The sequence below is a fragment of the Seriola lalandi genome, unplaced genomic scaffold, assembly GCF_002814215.2.
Source record: "Seriola lalandi dorsalis isolate HSWRI2012SDOR001 ecotype SW California unplaced genomic scaffold, Sedor1 jcf7180002054942, whole genome shotgun sequence".
NCBI lineage: Eukaryota > Metazoa > Chordata > Actinopteri > Carangiformes > Carangidae > Seriola > Seriola lalandi.
Genome location: NW_019525493.1, coordinates 1,327,732 through 1,345,293, shown reverse-complemented (window position 1 = coordinate 1,345,293; position 17,562 = coordinate 1,327,732).

Here is a 17,562-nt window from a genome sequence, read left to right as displayed (position 1 = left end):
AGGAGCCAGTTTGATCAAATCAGAGGACAACACCACATGTTACAAATGTGTCAACAACAATTTCATCCCCATTTCCCTAAACAGTAAAAACTGCCAGTATCTGTTGCCGAGTAAAAAGGAAGAACAGACTCAAGGATGTAGGACTCTAAAGCACTGATGTCTCTCAGAATTGTGACAGACACGTCCAGGTCCTGTCCAGGAAGTAACATGTTACCCTCAGTTACAGTTACATCACAGGTGTTTAACCTGGATGATGCTCTTCTGAACTCAATATGAGCTAAAACTGCAACTCAGGACGATCTGAGCTTCAGTGAGGGACTGCTGCAACAGCTGGTGTTACTTTAGTATACAGCTTGACAGCAACTATAGCATCTCCTTCATTCTTCAATGCACAACTCAGCGAAAGTGATCCGAGGCAGGGCCTTTAATACAGGCAAGGTCGGTACACGGGTGATAAATCAGAATAGGTAGAAAAATCCAATGGGTTAAGGCTAAACTCTTGGTCAAAAAACTAAACTGGCAATAAACACACTTGGTAATACGGAGAGATTGCTGGAACGTTTGACACTGAGAGCAAAGACGAACTGGCACAGGACACAGGGAGTACGCAGACTAAATACTCTAGGAGGAGAAGACGATGAGACACAGGTGCAACACATTAGGGGGCGGGGTCGACAATCACAGGAGCGATAGCAGGAAGTGGAAATCTGGAATGAGAGGAGATGTTAGACATGCACCAAAATACAACAGGAAGTGAAAACCAAAGAAACAGAAAACATAACCTAATTAAGGACGGAACATGACACTGGTGAACAGAAGAAGTAAGCGCAACAGGCTTAGGACCCCTGCTACTTAAGTCTGACTTGTTTTTTGCTTTAAGAAATGGGCGTTCATGATTCCAATGACCCTTCCCAAAGCGAAAGTTACAGGATCAACTTTGATCACCTGCCAGCCATGAGAGGAGTTCAGTACTGAGCTGTCCACACCACCACCACAGATATTCTCTGCACCCTAAGTCATTCCTTCCCCCCGAGTTTAGCTTATGGGTTAAGGTATATTCATCTGATAACACAGCAGCCTCAGCTACCTCCTTTTTTTTTGTTCATAATGGTCAGTGGCAACATGTTGAGGGAGAATATGTTTGAACTTTCCTAAAAGAACAAATTTCCTCATCCAAAGTCTTTACCTCAAAAGCTGCAATACACAGATTAAACTTACTGGTCAACTCACAAAGAAGTTCAACATAAGTCTGCCCTTCTGACTTCCTTATCTTCATGAACTGCTGACGATACACCACAGGCACCAGTTCATAAGCTCTCAGTGCTGCAGATTTAACCTTTGAATAGTCCTCACTGTCTGCTATGCTTAGTGTAGAAAATGCTTCTTGAGCCTTACCGGTAAGAAAACACTTTAAGAGCAAAGTCTGCTCTATATCAGACCACTGCGCCTTCCAAAGCGCCTTGGTCGTCCACAAAGACCTCCCACGGGCTTGGGCAATATAAAAGGGAATGTTTTTAAGCAAATCTTGTGCTCAGGTAACCTTTAAGAGGCATGAAGTCACTCTTATGTTAACGCTAATGTTGGCTATGTAGCAATAACAAAACGTACAAATAGCTCCTTTACTCCCTGTTTGCATATTTATATATCTTTTAGATGTGTCCTCATACTGCTTTTTACCTGTTTTGATCTTTATCCAAAAAAGTTATAAAAATGCAGGGGGTGAAACTACCAGGATGACCTTTAAAACTGCAGCAAATTCTTGATTTATTGATGCATGTGTTTCCTATTCACTTGCCACATTTATTCGCTTTTTAAATTTACAATATGCTAAGCCTCTCTGAATCCACCACTTTATGACTTAAGTAGGTAACAGACAGACAGAACTTAGTCCTCTGCAGCGGATGACATGACAGTTTATGAGACAAAATGTACCTTTATATCATCCTCCATTAACTCTACAAGAAGTAGACAAATGAGATCTCTCTCTTCTTCTTGCTCCCTGTCTCATCGGCCCAAACTGTCGGACATGTCAACAGAACAGTTAAGATCAAGCAGATCACATTCCTTGTCTGTGCAGGTTTGCACAGGATCCCCATCTAAGGCAATAAATAACACATTTCCCACTTGATTTTGTGCACTTTAGCTCAAGGCCAGCTGATTTAAACTCACTGTGTGTGTGTGTGTGTGTGTGTGTGTGTGTGTGTGTGTGAGAGAGAGAGAGAGATTAAGACAAATATTGTAAAAAAAAAAAGAAGAAAAGAAAAAAAAAGGAATTTAGAGTAAAAATTGTGGCTGTGGTTTTGCTGCTGGAAATGTTGGCATGAAAGATAAAATCTCTGACTGGATTTAATTTTACTTTCCTGTGGCAAAACACCAATTCCTGAGGCAGATTTTAAAAATTGTTGGAAGCCCCTTTGAAGACCTTGTTGCAGAGCAAACCATGGGGTGATGCTCTGCACAAATGGATAGCTTCATACTTAACAGACAGATGTAAGCTATCAATCTTGTCATTGTACTCACAGCAAGAAAGCAAATTAAGGTATAACTATTCTTAGCTTTTTTTTTCTTTTTTTTTTTTACAAGGTTGGGATGATCCAGACGGATAGAAAATGGTTTCAGGGTGCTTTTCATTGTTTATTCATGGTCAAGTCCAGGACCACAATCACGTGTCTGTTAATGTTGGCTGCTGTCTCTGGCGCACAACTAATTACACTGCCCACAACCTTTTGAGGTAGGCGAACAACGGTTTTGAGCTCAGCATGGAATATTTTCTTGCGTCTGGATTTCCATAGAAGGAAGCCTCAATGTTAGATCACTCACAAACACACTAATGGTTTTCTTTTCTGGATGGTGATCAGTTAAAAGTCATATCTACTCTCTGTGTATTTGCAGAGACAATATAAAGACATATTCCTGTTGGCCGTCCTGCCTCATACCTCCATTTCTATTAAAACAGTACAGGAGGAGGTCTTGGCACAGACGCAAGCTGCGTAACATATGCCTTTTTACTCAGCTTAAAGGAGAGCAATATAAGGTATCAAAGTGCACATGTGTGTTTCTATTACCTGTACTTAGACTACAAGTCTCGGCAGACTAAATTGTCTTTCTCAGCATGACATGCTCTGCAGAAAGCCACATGATAACAAACAATAAAAAACATACAGACACTGACACTTTTGCTCACAGGAAAAAGCATGTCCTCTCTTCCCATTAGATACTGCATGTGTTCCATTTTACTTATTTAAGACAGTGGCCCGTAAACACAGACAGATAATATCGTTTCAAGATCTAGACACAAAGTGTAAAGCATGATAAAATGGCATAGTGTAAATGTCATGTCAGCCTGAAATCCAAAACAAAAAGGAGTTTTGGACATACTGTACAATTTCCTTAAAGCAGTCATTTGAATGACTCTTTAAATCATACAGTAATATACTGTATGTGTGTTAGTGACAATTTGAAACTTTGCAAATGTCATAGTAATTGACACACCTCTTTTGCAACTCTCAGACTATAAAACAAATTATAGGCCATAAAGCAGCTTCAACAGTGCAATCACATCTTTCTGCTAAATCTCTCCCACATCCGTCAGACTTTAAAAACAAAATCCACATTTTTGCATTCTTCCTTTGCAGAGAAAGGGGCCAAACCCTAACAGTCAAAGTAGATTTGTTAACAAAGATAACAAGACTAGGTCAAGGCCTACGGCTGGACAGCATCGCAGGCTTTTTTCATTCAGCCGAGTATCAGCTGGTTTCAGCCCTTTATCTGTTTGCTTCTCTCCTACTCCCCGTGCTCACCACTGATTTTACAACAGCAACTTCGTCTGACAAAATCTCCACACACATAAGTTCAAAACATGGCTGTGCTGTGATTTCGGATATATCCTCTCGTAAAATGATCACTCAAAGAGAAAGTTAAAAGCTCATTCATGTAATCTGCCGTATGGTCAGGATAGAGAGGCGTGCCTTGCCGAGGTAAAGCTTGACCTCATGCTCATGGGGCAATACTGGTGACCCTCCTCTACGGAAAATAGCTAAGGTTCGTCCAAATTGTCACAAGAGCAATGACCAATGGGGAACCTCCAATATTCGGTGTAAGCTCCTCACTCAGTCACACAGCATTCAGCTGACCGGTGGTGTAACTAAAGTTTGTAATATCTCCTGTTTAATTTCAGTTTTTATGTTACTACTGAAACATTTAGTCAATGAATTGTCAACTGACAGTCGACATTACCCAGGTCTGGCCTCTCTCAGCAGCAAAACGGCAGGTGTTACTAATAACACTCACAACACTCCAGAGAGGCCATGACAGTGTGACAGTGAGCCAACAGGCACGTTACCAGGCAGCAGCTAAATGGAATTCAGCCATCATTCATTTTATCATTTACAGTTGTGACATGTCAAAACAAATTTCATGAACAAAAAGAATGGGCAGATTTCACAATTTTCGACAATGGATCAATAAAACAAGAAAATAATCAACAGATTAACTAATAATGAAAATAATTGCTAGCAGCCCTATTTTACATTATTCAAGTGAGGATAATTCAGTCCATTTATGTGTCTTACACCATCTGATGAAACTCCAGGCCTAAACTCTATTTAATTTGAAACAACCTTAGGGTCATTCATAGTATAACAGAACAGATTGAAAAACAATATTTTGGCCTTTGCATTTTGAAAAAATGTTAGACCTGTGATGAAAAGGCTCCCCCAGTGTCTGATTCTATTTTTCACTTCCTGTAACCATCTAAGTGTCAAATTAATTTTAGCGCATATAATATGTCAACTGCACTTGTCATCTAAAAACTCAAAATGGACTTTACCAAAGAGCCACACAAATATTTAATTACAGATGATGACATGCAGTAAAAGTTAAGTCACCCAAGTACAGCCAGTTTTTATGTTTCTGCACAGTAAAGGCAGCCCTCCTCTGAGCTACATGAGCCACATGACTGCAGCAACAACCCCAAGTGGAGGGTTTGAATGAGCATCTTAAAAGACTGCGGAGGCCTCACACTCTTCAGGTGTCATAAAAGACAGAAAATAACCTTTCCATCCCTGACACTCCAAAGCAGTATTTGACTCCCCACATTTGTGATCGTTTTAAACAGTTACAGAGGTAATTTATGCCTTAATTTTTAGAGATTTGGTTCACCCCTATCTGTTAAAAGTGGAATTATGGTGCATAGCTTTATGAATAAAACCAGATGAGCAGAGTACACACTCTCCGTTCTGCTGTGAAAAATGTTTGTTTTGGTCGCATTTCCATGATCCAATCTAGCATCTCTCCCACCACAAACCACAAGGGACTGGCTGGTGTTATCTTAGTTTTAGATCATTTTCTTCATCATGCCAGTGAAATAAAACAAAATAGGAAAATAAAAACTGCAGTGTGAGATGGAGTTATTTACTGCTGTGTACAACTGAACTGATTTGTTACGAAAGTTAAGAAGTAGTTAGATATGCTAAATTTGTGTTTCATAATTTGAGTGTTTTAAACTGTTTGGGCGGCTGTGGTTCAGGAGGTAGAGCAGGTCGATAGTTTGATCCCCAGCTCCTCCTGTCCACATGTCAAAATGTCCTTGGGCAAGATATGAACCCCAAATTGCCCCTAATGTATCACTGGTGTGTGACTGTGAGTGTGATAGAACAGCACTAAATGTGTGATCGAGTGAATCTGAGTGGTAATAATCAACCATTTCATAAATGCAGAGTCAAAGGAGATCCAAAGACAATCTTTACCCTGATTGTGTAAAGCTTTTGTAAATTTATGAAAGGTTTTTGTAGCATGTTTGGTTTGGCATTTCCTGCTGTTAGCTGCTGTTCTAACAGGTTATATGCAAACTAGTTGTCTAGACAAATGCTGACTTTTCAAATACCTTTAGTGGTTTTACTTTGACATTTAGATACCATCAAAGCACAGAAGTTAATGCTTACTGAGAAGTGTGTAAGTAACTTGATGGGAAGATTTTATGTCTGGACATGTAGTGTGCTCTTGAAGGTGCGGCAGCCAAGAGTTTTTCAATGTTTTTAGCTTGAAAAATTTAGCTCAGACTAAGTGCAGTGACAAAACATCATTAGATCTAATGCGTTTTCTATTTCAGGTTCTGGGGCATTTTTATACAACAAATGACGAGGTTAATAAACACTTGTTGATGATTCTGCTTATAGCTTGGGTATCTTTTCTTAGTTCTTGCTTTTACGTCTCTGCAGACTTGAATCTCCTGTTTACCAGATTCACAAACTGACAATGTCCCTCATGGTCAATAATAAACCCACTGCTGCTCACAGTCAGCCTATGACGTAAGTGCCATAATTAAAAACAGGTCAAATAAGCTTGCTGACCTGTTAGAACCAATGCAATTTGCAACAAACAATTCCATTAAAACATCAATGGGGAGCCATGATGGCACTTCACTGCTTCATTAAGGCTGCTCTAACCACCGCAGCGTGGCTTTGGCTGTGCATTAACAGCCTGATGAATGTCATTTACTGTGCTAGATCCATGGCTGTAGGCCTATGGATGATAAACAATTGACACATCGCCTCAGTTTCAGCTGTACTTTGTGTTTAGTGCCTAACAGCAATTGTTAGCATGCTAACACTGTAAATTAGATGGTGATCATGGTAAACATTATACCTGCTTAATGTCTAGCGCTGTCATTGTGAGCATGTTAGCATTCTTAGCTCAAAGTAGTCCCTAAGTATAGCCTCACAGAGCTGCTAGCATCACTGTAGACTCCAAGTGTTGTTTCCTGATGAATTTTGTAATAACAAAAATATTTCTGTAGAAATTATTCAAATACTACAACACAAAAAGGGAAAAATGAAAAATGTAATTTTGTGATTTTAAGAATCAGATGAATGCATCCTTTTCTAGAGATTTCAGAGCACTACAATGCTTGAAAACAAGCAGTGAACTAAAATCTAATTTAAAATGATTAGAGACAAGCTGCTGTGTTTAGTATCAATGTAATAGTGTGATACAAAACAAACTCCAGATGACAACACTTTCAACAGAAAACACGAACACTATTAATATCGCAACCACCACGTAATAAATACACAACAAAAAACTCTAGAGGGCTGCGATATGAGCCTAATGTTTCCTCACGCAGGACACTGATGATTAATTATCAGCCCTAAAACTGTAGTCAAACTGCTCTCAGTGTTTTATCGACTGGAAGCAAACAGCTGAAAGGAAAAACATGTTAACAATTAGGCCACTGTTGTTCAAACTAACACGTGGTTCATGGACATGTTAAGAGTACATCAGAGGTCAGACCATTTAGGGTTTGGCTGTAATTCGGAAATGAAATGTTGGTTTACTGAAACATTCATATATATACATATACTGTATGTGTATACTATATATATATATATATATATATATATATTTATATATACACACGCACACATACATATATATATATATATGTATACACATATATACATATATACACATAGTATATAGATAGATAGATACTTTATCTATCCCCTAGGGGAAATTCATGTAGTGCTCTCTCTGTAAAAAATATGTCTGTTATTTTAGACAGCACAATTAAAGCATCCTACTTTAAGTAACAAGGGAGCCTAAAAACTGCAGTGTGACTACTTCAGAGATGCTGACTCTGTTTTCTTTACATTAAAGGAAGCGATGAGGTAACAAGAATAATAGTGATGGCGCGGAACACAGTGCTGACAGAGTGACCAGTCCGTCCTTCACCTCACCAACCTCTCACTCAGGATTAGGCTTTTGAACAGAGCAGAAGCAGTAAAAAAAATCTGATTTAAGTGATCAACTATACTGTTGATGCTGCTGCTGCTGATTCTCCTGAGTCAACACAAACTCTACTCAGTCTGTAAGTACGTGAGTGTGTGTGTGTGTGTGTTTGTGTGTGTGTGTGTGTGTGTGTGTGTGTGTGTGTGTGTGTGTGTGTGTCTGTGTGTCTGTGTGTGTGTGTCTGTGTGCATACCACAGAGACTTGCAGGGTAAGTACTAATTCGTGCTTCAAATTTGTGTTTGACACAGCATGTGGTCAGATCCTGTGTGAATATATTTCATGCAAACACAGAGCACTGTGGTTGCTCCCATGGACCTTTTCCCTCTATTCATACTGGATCAATTATACCCCCCAAAACTAAATTTGTTACAGTTCTGTGACCTATAAACTATGTCATACAAGACAGATGCATGTTAATCATTTGTTTTTTTTTGAGGGGCCAGCTGAAGTTTTCTTGTGATGTGGTCTTTTTATGCCGTTACCACAGAGCAGATGCTGGAAATGCGAGGCCTAACTTGTCTGAATATTGTTTTTCACATTTTGCTCACATTTTCAATCTGTCGTCACATTTTTTAGTATAACCAGTTTAAGTCAAAGCTGAGATGACCTGAGGATATAAGAAACTCTGCCCTCTCCTTTCATTTTCTATTTATGTGCTTGTGGTTCAATCAGCTAATGAGTAAGCTTTCTTACTTTAAACAGTTTTCACTGCTCTCGCCTCCAAAGCAAATGTTTCTCCTGTACTGTTGTTTTTCTGGCTGCCCACTTTCTTATTTTCCATCCTGTTAATTAGACAGTAAGAATTGAAGCCCCATGGTTTTCTTTGCTCCCCACATGTCTTTAATCCCCGACATGTGGAATGAATGAATTTGCAATCAATATTCATTCATAAACAGTTGCTGGCAACAGGTATTAAAAACTACAAACAGAACTGTGTGTTATACAACAAAGAAATAATCAGTGATTAGAAAATCCTGACTTTAAACTCTGAAATCTCAGATTAAAGTCAGAATTCTAAAACAATTTTTTTTTCTCACATGTGGCCCTTATACTCTTCCAAGAGCAAAGTGTAGAAATACAGTCTGTGGAAATGTTGGATTTAGACACAGGTTTTGATCCAAGCAAAGATTTATCACATCAGGTAGGCAGTATTAAACAAAAACACATATGATGCAGCGGGAGAACAAAGAAAAAGTAACAATTTTACTGTTCCACTCTGGTTTGCTTGGTGAAAACCATGTGAACAAGTAAGAGTAATGTTGGAAGTGCCAAGGTCACAATTTGAAATTGGAATCAATCTGTCCTCTGAACACAGAGAGGAGACTGAGCCCTGCATCTAACATCCTATAAGACAGGAAAAAAAACGACCCCCAAAGTGTCAAAGGAATGGAGTGTTACTGGGATTAGTAGATGTCATTTTTGAAACTGTAATTGCAAGTAATGTCTTACAACCTGGCGCTGTCCATTTCCCCCTGGATGGGAAATAACAGCAATGGACTAGGAACACACTTGGTAATACAGTACATACCTACACATTAACACACACACACACACACATGCTACACACTCCAATCACTCATCCCATCAAACCTCAGGTTACACCCACAAATCCAGTCTTCATGGCGATATTGAAAAAGTGGGACACCTTCCTAACTCCAGAGGAAATGGGAAAATTCCACAACAAATTGACTGTGACCTGAAGCCAAGAGAGGCAACTCAAAGCTCAGGGGAGTCTCTCCATATGTGCTGTACACACAACGCAGATTTAAAGAATAACTTTACCAGGCTTTTCACAACCTGAGCCATTTCATACAGATGTCTAATTCTTCTGGACTCCACATTTACAATATTTGCATATCCACGCAGTGGAGAGAAATGTATATATTGTGCCTACAGCAGCTGGGTAATCTGACAGGACGAGCTATGTAAACATGCAGCATGGAGCATGCCTCGCTGTGGCAGCTTCATGAGGTGTGTGTGTGTGTGTGTGTGTGTGTGTGTGGTGGTGGTAGGGGTGGGGGGGTTGAAATGAAAACCTGCACTCAGAGGGCATTTTAAAGAGAATATCTTTGGCTTTATGTTCTAAATGAGCCTGACAGTGATGCTGCAGCTGGTGTTATTAATGACTGTGCAGCTCTCTACTGTGAATTTCATTGTCTAGTGTGTTCTGGGGATGATGGATGAGCACGGTGTTGAGTGAGCACAGAGTAGTTCTTCTTTAGGTCCATCATGCCACTCAAGGCACAGAGTTTGGAGATCACTTTTTCAGATAGTAATTAATTTATGTTCTCTTTCTCTCTGGCAAAATCATCAATGAAAACGATACACATACATTCCTGTTGAGAACAACTCAAGCCAAACATTTTTGGGCAAGCATAATTTTGAATAATGTCACCCATTAATACGTCACCCTGTCAGTATCTTCTCTTGTCCTAAAATGACCTTGTATTTCAATCTGCTTTAAATCAAGTCAAATTTAATTTTTCAAATCTATATCAAATCTCTATGGGATTTGAAAGCCCACAACAAGGAGCCGAAGCTCTTTAAAAAGATAAGGTAAACTTAGGACAGTAGGGAAAAATGGCCATAACAAATAGAAATTGAAGGACATACAGTAAAAGAAAAAAAAAAACTGTTGTAAAATTCTTCAAATTATTCCATTGTAATCAATTGTTGTTTACTTTGTGTATTAACATCTGCGCCTCAGCAGTCAACTGCAAAGCACATTTACATGCTGTGTCAAACCTTAGATATATTTGACTGCGTGCAGATATACTTAAAATATACTAGATTGGTTCTAAATGAGTCTAAGACTAAATCTATACTATTTACAAGTTGAAGAATGTGTGGTCGTTATACCTACAGTATTCATTCCCTGGATGGGACAGGTCAAAGATTACAAATATCTGGGCCTGGATAAGAAAGTTTCATTTAAAGGAACTAACAGCTGTTTACTTACCAGTCTTGCCAAGAGCTTGAGCCATGTAATTATAATACACCCTCTGAGCAGGGCTACTTCTTCAGGGAACACTGGATGCTAGAAATAGAAGCAAAACAAAAGCCTTGCTTTCCACCACTGGAGACAGCTCTTGGTAATTAAGGAATGAAAAAATGATGCTGAACTCTTTGATGCTAATTCATTTATTCTAGACTGGTCAGTTAACAGCTGTTAATGCTAACTTATAAATAGCACCTTTAAAACACATGCTTGAGCTCACAAAGAAGGTGATAATTAAACTGGGTTCACTGCACAGAATACAGTCATGCATCTTCTCTCAAAACCACTGATAAATACTGAAGTCGTACTTTTGGTGCAATAAACTTTTAGTTTACCAAATAAATGGAACAAATTCCAAGACATGTTGAAATTAGACAGGTTTGTGTCAGTAGGTTATTATAAGCGTATGCTAGATGATATAGCTGTTATACAGTGTTCCTGCTTCAGTAGATTCACAGATATGGTTGTTATTTACTGTTTTTATACAATATTTTCTACACTTTACTGTTTTTATTGCTGTATACCATTCTTACCAGACACACTTCTAGTTATTTGTGTTATTGGACTTTTTCATCATCTTATTTCTATTAGCAATGTGGTTATCATCATATATTATATCCTTCTGTGAATGTGATTTCAGGGCATTGCTGTGAAAGAGCTTAATGCTCAGTCTTCCCTGAATAAACAATGGTTGATGATGAACAGTCCTGACCTCAGGTATTAGAACAATTACATATTTTTTTGTTTTGTTTCTTCAGGCTCTGTGCTTCATCACACTTAATTTGAAATGAAACAATGACAATGGATACTACTTTTAAGTACCAAGTCTCAGCTTTAAGTTTACATCAGTATAAAAACAACTATGTGCAAGATACCCTTTTAACACACAGTGCCCAAATTGCAGGGGTTCAAAAGTAATTAGAAAAGAGTAAAACCTTTGAGGGATAAAACTCAGAGGGAGATCTACAGGTGTAAAAATGGTCATTTCAAAGAAACAGAAAGTTGTGATGTTTGAGGTATGACAGAGCAGTGGCAGATCTCCCTGATGAACTTACCACATCTCTAGTCTGTTTACATTTTTCTTTCATGTTACCAGCTTTCTATTCACCACCAGCACGCTCTTTTTCCATCCACAAACACGGTTCAGAAACAAACATACCATCAAACATTCAGCTGCAAATTACACTTGGATCTATCCTGAGAATTGTTTATTCTGATGTAAAGAGCATTTCTCTGAGAAAACCTGTGAAGCTTATGGACTCTGCAGGGGGAAAATGATGTGGTCCTTACAGCGCCAGTAACGTCATGGCCGTCTCCACATATGGAATGTCAACACAACTGCATACCGCACGCATACACACACACACACACACACACACACACACACACGCACACCCACACACACACAAACACACACACACACACACATCACCAGAATGAATGTGGCTTGACCTGCCAGCTGGATGAGAGTGAGTAAAGTAGAGAAAGCCAAAGCAGCAGGGACAGAAGACCGCCTACTGCTATATCCCCCAAACAATCTCCATGCCTGGTACTGCACATCAATCTGAGCCTTAATGGCTTGAGCTCTTCCAAACTGAAACTAAATTAAATTCTTATAACGAATCACATCAAACCATGTGAGAGTTAAATGACTACATCAGGGGGAAAGGAGGTGAAATTCCAGATTTCCCTGCTATCGCAACAGAATTAGCTGTCTGCAGCCTGCGGTAGTGCACATGTGTAATCTGCTGCTGTTCATGGAAACAAGGACAAAATACATGTTTGTATGTGTTTGTTGCCATAACAAAAAAAGAAAAAAAAAGCATGATGAAGAAAATTACTCAGATAAATACTGCTGAAGATATTATTAAAAAACATATCAGTATGGGGTTGGAAACAAACAATGAATGCCAGACAAAACTATAAAAAAAAAAAAGTATTACTAAACCTACTTTAAAATATAATTAGAATATAATTAAAATATTTTACAATTAGAAGTTAAATGTATTTTCAGTATTCCAAAGAAACAAATGAAACAAACCTAAACCCTAAAGTGGATGAGCTGAGGATGGTGAATCAGGTGGAAAGCTACATTATCGGAGTCCTACCATATACTCACCACTACTGCAGTCACAGCAACAGGAACACACTCACACAGGAAACAGGTGCCCCACTTGTACATCCCAGTGCCTTTAACCACAGCCCAGGGTGAACCAGCTTCTCCAGTAGACGAGCACTCAGCTCCACGTTAAAGTGACAGAACCAGAATTACCACCTCACGGTTGTATACCTCCACCAGCAAGCCAATTTGCAGGAAGTATGGTCACAAAAGTATTTTTGCAGAACATTATGTCACAGTGAAATTGACCTTTGACCATTTGGATTTGAAATTTTATCAGTTAATTTAATTTAATTATGTCACAATTCAACTCACATGTCCTTACAGATATGTGAGTTGAATTGTGTCATAATTAGTGTATGACTTTGTGAATTATGGCCAGAAATGTTTTGTGAGCACACATTGACCTTTGACATTTGATCACCAAAATCTAATCAGTTCACCCTTGAGTCCAAGTGAACATTTGTAAAAAAAAAACAAAAAAAAAAAAAACACGATATCTCCTCAAGTCACGCCTTGAGGGAAGTTCTTCAAATTTTGTACAAACATTCGCCTTCCCTCAAGGACGAACTGATTAAATTTTGGTGGTTAAAGGTCAAGGGTCAAAGGTCAAGGTCACAATGACCTCACAAAACACAATTTTGGCATTGTGAACACAGTATCTCTGGAACTCCCCAAGGGAATCCCTTCAAATTTGGCAGAAACATTCACTTGGAGTCAAGGACAAACTGAGTAGTCACCACACACAAACACACACACACACACACACACACACACACACACACACACACACACATAACCCCAGGGAGTGGCTCAGTCATTGCCTAGGTCGACTAAATCCTACTTTATGGTCATCCTGCACATCCTGCAAACACGATCAATAACTGTCTGTGTTTGAAAGTGTGTGTGTGTGTGTGTGTGTGTGTGTGTGTAAGTGCATCACATCACACTGAAGTGGTTTAATAATGATTAATTAAGCTCTTGTTCCAAGTAATTACTTCAGTATTGACAGTTTTAATGGGTTTATAAGCACATCCATACACCGATTACATCGCCCCTCACACAGAGAGAGAGAAGAGAGAGAGAGAAGAGAGAGAGAGAGAGAGAGAAAGAGAGAGAGAAGCAGGAAGGTGTAACAGAGAAAGCACTGAGATAGCAGAGTGAGTGATGTGAACTGAGATGTCATTTAATTACACTTCTGGCTAAAATAATCTTGTCAGTCACCGACAGTCTGACTGCCCTGCCAACTCATTTAGCTCACCTGTCTGCATCACACACTCTTCTCTTCCAGCTCTCCACACAATGCTGTGTATTATCTTGCTGGAATGCTTGACAAAAGAAAAAGTAAAATTAAAGCAGGAGGACAGAGAAGGAAGTCACAGAGATGGAAAAAAATAAAGACAGAACGAAAGAGGAGAGAAAGGGACAGAAAAGCACAGAGTGAAAATAGATTGGAGGGATTGTTCATTTCCCACAGTGTGATTTTCATGACATCACCTGTGCTATATCAAATCTCTCACCAGTAAGTGACCCTTTGCACTTCTGCCAGGGCAGGTTGGGTTTGTTACAAAAAAGAGAACAAAATCCTTCTTCTCATGGGAGATACAGTGTCATCACAACCTTGTATTGTGACAAAACTTTGAGGATGACACATTTTGTCTACTGTGTGTGGAGAGTTCTAGTTTGGGTTTAGCCCAGCCTTGTACTTTATCCCATGAGGTGAAAGACATGTTTCACTTTATGTATTCAGTCACAATAACAGGTTTACATGTAGAAACAGATATAGAACAGAAGTAGTTCATGATCTGAAAACTCAGGATTTTTACAACTAAACACTAACTGTCAAGGAACAAAAGAAAACACAGGTAATTAGAGCATCCTCCTTCGGCACAAGGCGTAAGCAATCACACAGCCATACACTGGCCCATTGGCACTGACTGGGCTCCCTCTCTCCACTCTTATACCTCCTGCTAACTGTGAGTGGGAACAGCTGCCTGAAGCTCACCTACTCCACTGGGGGAGGAGCGATACCTGGAGCAGGAGAAGATAGATAGAGATAGAGAGAGAGAGAGAGAGCAACACCAGACAACACCACTGGGGTCGTAACATGATTGCTCACACCTTCTGTTGTGCCATTAAGTGATCACAAAAATTATTACAGTCCATCCTTAAAGGGACCTGGATGTCTATACCATAAATCATGACAATCCCTCTGACAGCTGCTGACACAAATCACAATTGACTTTAGTGTAGTACAACACACACACACACACACACACACACACACACACACACACACACACACACACACACTCACACACACACACACAGACAAACACAATCATTTCTTCATTTTCATTGTTCTCTTTATCACTTCACAAAAGTCCAAAGTCACAAAGGTCTATCGTCAGGTTCTCTCCTGTAGATTTACTGATGTTCCTGCATCTGCACTTCAGTAGCAGAAACACAGAAGTGAACAATTTGCCTTTCTCTTTCCTTCTGTCCTTCTCTCCTTATTTTTATTTGTGTTTTTGTGCACCAGGATCACATATGTAACCCTGCAATCTTGTTTATTACTATTTACTTATAACTACTTAATAAACTGATATTAAAATGCATTATCTTTCTCATCTTGTGCTTGGGCTGTTTTTTGTTGTCAAGTGACTGTTGCTAATGTGGAGTCTGAAAGATGTAGCACAAAGGTGTTTTTTCAATTTAAAAAAATAGCATTACAGAATGTGTGGGCATTTTGGACCTTAACCAAATAAGGCTGACACACACAAGAAGATGACTGAGTTTTAAGCTGAGTTCTCTCAAACACTTGGAGGATAAAGGGAAGCACTGCCTGCCTGAAATGAACGTTTGTCCCTTGCCTGTTGTCAGTTACTTGCTCCACTGCATTTTAAGGCATTTTATTTTTTAGTAAAAGTCTGTATAACCCAAACTCTGCTGCATAGATCTTGACCATTGTTCTTTTAATTTGTCTCACGAGTCAACTTTATGGACGTGCAATACAAAATTATTGTTTTACGGAGGGTAGGCAGAAAGTAGAGGACGGTTAGCAGATGTAAAGAGATGAGGAGAGAGGAGGAAGAGCAGAAAGAGGTGAGTCATGTGAGGGTAATTGGGGTTCACTGAACTGCACAGGTAATGAAAAAACATGGAGGGAAGCAGTCAACAGGTGCTGATCATGTGCACTGAATCTCTGCCTCTACCACACACACACTCTCATACAAAACACTGCTCAGGTGCGCAGGGTCATGTGTGCTGAATAATTCTGGTGTTTTCATTATGAATTCAATTTTGGTGAACTTTGACATGTCAATTTGTTTTGCTGCTTCAAATGAAAACAACTTTGAAGTTGCTGACATTTAAGGAAACCGAGAGAGCCAGCGACTACAAAACTGAGAAGTTATATCACAAAATATGTGTGGCTCATGCATCAGTTCCCCTAAAAAATACTCCAGAGAAGGTTGACAGTCGGTTGGCAGCCACGAGTGGAAGGTAGTAATTGGCTGAGTTACTGTATTACCTTAATGTCCCATCACTAAGTGGATAGTAAGAGAAAGACAGTAAGTGGTCACTGCTGTTCTGTGATCTGCTCTGTCTTCCCCTCAATCCCTGGTGTTTCCACTCTGTTCCCCTTCTTGGTGCTCTGACAGGAAGGCACATAGAGACAAAGCCCACATTAGAGATAACGGCTGTATGAATTATATGCGATTGAAGGTTTTGAACTTCACCTGTACTGTCAAGATTGTAGTCTGTGTACTTTATCGTGTACTTTTGTTTGTTTAATTTAGTCATTTGCTTTCTTACTTTCTTAAGATGAGACGAGCTATGTATGACCTGCATGGCCACATATTTGCATACAAATTGCACATGTATAACATACTCGAACATACTGCTATCCTAATGATATCTTATAATGTGCTCACATCAGGGCTGTAACCTTTGTTACCTTTGTGATGCTTATTTCATCTGGACTTTTTTTCTGATCAGGTGCTTATTTTGTAGATTTATAACATAGCATATTATTTAGTTGTAGAAAGGGCTAAAGACACTTTTTTGGAAATGGAAATGTATTTGTTAGACATATATAATGTGCCTAGTTTACTGTCTCTGTTAAGTTACACTCCTGATTTATACAAACCTTTGAGGTCATGGAAAAGTGGGAATCAATCCTTAATCACACCATATCAGATGTTATAAACTACATCAAGGTCAAGGTCCACATACTATAGTTGATTCTATTAATCATCAACCACTGACTTTGTCCTCCCACGATAAAACCCTAAGAAGTCATAATACTCCTAGACGTTGAGCTTATTTTCTTGATATACCAAAAGGAGGTAGAGGATCTTCACATAAGCCAATATGGAGGGAGCATGTGTTGAGGCCTGCTGTAGAGAAGGTGTTGGGCAGTGATTGTGTGATTTCAGCTTGAGACTCTGCTACAACTGTAGCCTGGTGAAAAAAAGGGACAAGGAGCTGGAAATAATGTAATTCTGTAACAAAGGAATAGGATACAACCACGGCATTCAGCCTCACTGGAGAACTGAAAACAGGTGAAACTGCCTCTAATCAACTTGTCTGAGGGAAAAGCTATGGCCACATCAACTGACAAGTAAGTGGAACCTAACCAGGATGTGGATGCTT